General features: G+C 34.3%; 1 long non-coding RNA gene across 1 annotated transcript; it reads left to right on the top strand.

The window, feature by feature from the left end:
- The first annotated feature begins 423 nt into the window (after positions 1-423).
- On the top strand, positions 424-3,254 carry LOC122984579. Its single transcript, XR_006403922.1, has 5 exons — positions 424-531; positions 1,017-1,057; positions 1,197-1,241; positions 1,767-1,867; positions 2,936-3,254. It is a non-coding gene; the product is annotated as an uncharacterized LOC122984579 (long non-coding RNA).
- Positions 3,255-4,872: the final 1,618 nt, after the last annotated feature.

The following is a 4,872-nucleotide window of genomic DNA, read 5'->3' as shown; positions in this document are numbered from 1 at the left end:
TAAGCGACTAGATAGGTTTAAGTGTTACAGTAGATAGAGGAGAGTCCTCTGCTGGTACTGATTTTGTTTATATAAAAGGACTGCATATACAGCAGAAAATCCTCTGCGTGTTTTGTTGTAAAGCTTTTATTTAATTTTTTTATCTCAGCTGAACACCAAATTTTCTTCTTCAGAATAAAGACGCCAAAGAGATATTTCTGTGTGCTGTGCTGGTTTAATTTTCACCAGGCTACATAGTCAAAACTCATTTTTTTAACCAGGACAAATTAAGCTAAATATTTAGGTTTTGGATATAAATAGCTTGACTCAAACCAGTGAATACTGAACTGTGTTACTATTGAACATACTGTATGTCTGTGTGCTAGAAGTCTTTCATATATTTTAAGTTAACTTTTGTCATATATCTTTCCTCTTAGGCTCAAGTTTAATTTTATTAGCCGTGTACCCGATGGTTCCCCCAGAGCTACCGCTCCAGTAACCGGTTGCCTCATCTGAAGTGGATACTGACCTTTAACTTGAAACTTTTTATTGGTGAGGGATTTCAGTTTTTTAGTTGTTGTAGGCAAACATTTTCAGTTTCACATCTGTTTTGAAGACCAAATAAATAATATTGCTCACAACTTCAAACTAGGGCTTGTCTAACGATTATTTCTTGACTCATCAATTAATTGTGTTGTCTATAAACTGTCAGGGAACTTCTTCAAATGTCTTATTTTGTCTGACCAACAGTCCCAAACCCTGAGATATTCAATTCACAGAGATGTAACATAAAGAAAAGCAGCAAATCCGCATTTTTGAGAAGCTGGGACCAACACATTTTTGGCATTTTTTCTTGTGAAACAATTACATAAAATGAAGATATAATTGCTGCATAATTTTCTATTGATCGACTTTATCAATTAAATATTGTAGCTCTACTTCAAACCCTGCCCATATTACATTTTTGACGTTTTTACTTGACTATTATTTTGTACACTAATCAAAAGTTCATATTCATGTGTTTTGTGCACATCTAGGACTAAATCACCTCATTCACCAGGAAGCAGCTACTGCATTGGTAAGTCAGATAAATATTTACATGTTGTATTTAAAAGTCACTTAAGTATTTCATTGTAAGTCCTTGTTAACTGAAATAATTAGCAATTAGGACTGTAACACGAATTATTTCATATTTTTTGTTAAATCTGTTCCTGCAGGATCAAATTGACTGAGTGACATTGCCCTCTGTACAGCAATCAGAGGTTTGTTTTAATTTATTTGATTTTCTCTGCATCAGGAGTAGTACATTTGTATTGAATTATTAAATAATATGTAGACTCAGTGCTTTTTATGTACTGAGCTATTACCAGACTGAATATCTGTCTGAACCCTGCTCAGACCAAAAATGGTCTGTATTAGTGTTGGTATGTTGCTTCAGGTAGCAGTGAGATGATGAAATATGATACAAGAAGTCTAGTTTGAGGGATAGATCCATGTGTTTTGAGACTATTCAGATGTCAAAACACTGCATAGCACTTTATAATACTGCAAGTCAATATTTTACAACCCTGGCAAGTTTGTAAAGTCTGGAAACATGACCGCAAACATTTTTATATATATAATTCTCAAACACTGGCTTGAGCAACTATGGTTGTTTAAAAAAAAGAAAACCATCATAATTATATTCTTTTTTGGAAATGACATTGGTAGAACTGTTAAACTGTTTTGTGCTTGTTGTGTGTGATGTATAATTATTTGTGTAATAATTATTACTTTTTCATTTTCAGTTTAGGAACATAATGTCCATGCACATGAGATGCACTCTAGCCCTTCGTAGTCTTACGGTGTATCAGCGCGAGGAGTCTCTGAGTTCTTCAAGACCAGCAATGTAACTTCTCAGCACACTCACAGGAATGTCAATATCTATCAATAAAGTGTTGACATAACATATTGTATGGGAAATGAACTTGCCTCCTGTAGCATTCTTAAAATTTAAGTAGATTCAAGGATAGGTTTGGACTTTTTCGAGTCTATCTCACTACAATAATCAAATGTCAAATGTATGATGACAAAGTTATTAGTGGGCGGAAATTATTCGTCCTATCTCCATAATAGCCGTAAAGCGGTCCCTTCCTATCAGGTAGGATGAATCTCTAACCAGTCTGCAGAATTACATTGAGTGTGTTTTGCCAGTTATAAAGTGGCTCCACATGATCACAGCTGATGGAGGCTACTGTCCAGTGAGAGCTTGATTCTAACTGATGCTACCTGGATGAAATGTCCCAAACAGATTTACTGCACAATAGTTGACGCTTCATTTGATGCACACTGTCTGTGTAGATTAGTCACTGCATAAATGCCTATCTATAGATGCCTGTTTTTAGTCTAGCTGTCAACATATCCACATTTCTATTTATTTTTTGAGACATTGAGTGTACAAACCTATTGATGAGGAGGTTAACACAGTGCAACACCTGCAGGTCATTTTTTGTAACTACTTTTGGCGTGCTTGCTGTTGGTTCTATGCTATTGATCTCTGTAATTATTGAGAGCACATAGTGCCCTATTACCCCACTAGAACGCTGCGCTCACAGCATGCAGGCTTACTGGTGGTTCCTACAGTCTCCAAAAGTACAATGGGAGGCAGAGCCTTCAGCTATCAGGCTCCTCTCTTGTGGAACCATCTTCCAGATTCTGTCCGGGGGGGCAGACACCCTCTCTATGTTTAAGAGTAGGCTTAAAACTTTCCTTTTTGATAAAGCTTATAGTTAGGGCCGACCAAGCTCGCCTTGGACCAGCCCTTAGTTATGCTGCTAAGGCCTAGACTGCTGGGGGACTTCCATTGATGCACTGAGCTCCTCTCTTCTCCTCTCCATCTGTATGTATTCATTTACCATCAATGCATGTTACTAACTTGACTTCTTCCCTGGGGTTCTTTGTGCTTTCTCATCCACAGGAAACCCCATGGACCACGCTGACATGGGGATGTCCTTCTCTCTTTTGTTATTGCTGTTGCTGTTGTTGTTCTGCTTCTCTGTCCCACTGTGTACAGTATTAGCAAATATATTTAACAGCCCAGTCTCTGTAGGGGTGGATAGCATTTTTGTTTAATATCTTTCTTCCTGTTTCTGTTAAGTTAGGAGTTATGTCAGTGATTGGTTTTTTTTTGTTTCTTTATGTTTAAATAGGTAATTTTAGGTTGATTAGCTTTAGTTCCCTTTTGTTTGTTGTTTTGCTGTACACTCACCCTGAAACCACAACTATGAAGTAAACATTTAAAGGCTGCAAAATCCTTTGTTGCTGCTGTTTCTTGGGAGCTGGGGAGAGGGAATGTCATTTTCATGTTGCGCTAGGGTTTCTCCTATGCCAAGTCTTAACAATATATTATAAATTCTTCTGCTTCTCCCAGTTTAAAGGCCCCTAATGATAGACCCACAGAGATGTTTTTGCCTATTTTGCTTGATTAGACCTCTACTTAGGAGTGTGTGGGCCTGTATAGACTGTCTTTGATTGACATCTCCCCTAAAGAAGTAAAACACATTTCCAATCCACTGGAGATAGAAATATGAACGTATATTCAGACTATACAATATATATCTAAAAAACACAGCAGTAGAGTGGACAAAAGAGTCACAGTTTCATTCAGTGTATTCTGTCCATTCATCATTCACCACAGTTGGATCACTCATTCAGTATACAGCAGGATTAAATGTTTAGTGTGTTCATAATGGAAAAGTGACAAAATTGACTTTTGATCGATTTTTGTGTGTGCTATTGATGGATAATATTCTCCCACAATGCAATGCACAAAACAAATTGAGGGAGCTATAGTACTCACAGCTATGGCAGGTTCTGAAGAATGATGGTAGTGTACACACCATATATATAAAAAATATCCCTCTGAAGAAGAGTGTCAGACAGATATATTGGATAGTTGCTTGTAATTACTGTCAAATACTATTTATATACAGTAAATTCCATTAATTGGAGAAGTCTGTAGATATATTGGATAGTTGCTTGTAATTACTTTCAGATAATGTTTATATAAGGTAATGATTATTAAAATTATGTTTTTGTAAGCAATTTTCGCATGATCCTATTTTTTTGTACAGTATCAAACCAATATTTTTACCAGGAATTTACTGTAAATAGATGAGATAATCACATAAAATTGAACCCTAAAGCTCTCAAGATACCATTAATAGGTGTTAAAGGAGGATAATTTGAATATAATTTTACATATTTTTTTTGTGTTTTCCATCCAGAAATTCAAGCTTTGATGGGGCAGTCTTAGGGATAAATTGGATAATTCTATGAATTTACAAAAGAATACTGTATAAAACAAGCCATTATTTAAATTAGGTAATTTTAAGGTATTTCTGCAATGTTTTTCATATTTTGTGCACATTTATACATTTATTTAACATCCTAGCAATATTTTATAATTTTTTGTTTGTTTTTATTTTACAACTGTAAAAATGCAGATAATGTCTACAGTAAATATCTGTATTTTTTTTTTAATTCTTTGTAGAATAACTAGAGGGGTTTTTTTTACCATTATTTGACAGTAAGTGTTTGGCAACTTTTGCTGCCAGACTTTTTACCTTTTTTTTAAACTTTTTTTTACATTGAATTTAAAGCTGTAATAAAACAGAAAGTTTCCTTAATTTTACATTCAGTAATAGGATGTGTATTATTTGTATTTTTACATTGAATTCAATGTAACATTCAAGACCATTAAGTAATTGAATAATCCTGTTTAAAAAAAACTATAATATTCCATTATATTAATTATTTATTTATTACATCCTTTATTTTATGGTGAATATTTTAATAAAAATAATTTACTGTGTTTTTATGGCATTTACACTTAATGTAGAAAAAACAAAAAAA

This window comes from Thunnus albacares, chromosome 6, assembly GCF_914725855.1.
Source record: "Thunnus albacares chromosome 6, fThuAlb1.1, whole genome shotgun sequence".
NCBI classification, from domain to species: domain Eukaryota; kingdom Metazoa; phylum Chordata; class Actinopteri; order Scombriformes; family Scombridae; genus Thunnus; species Thunnus albacares.
The sequence above is the reverse complement of the archived record's forward strand: the minus strand, read 5'-3'. Positions and strand labels throughout refer to the sequence as shown.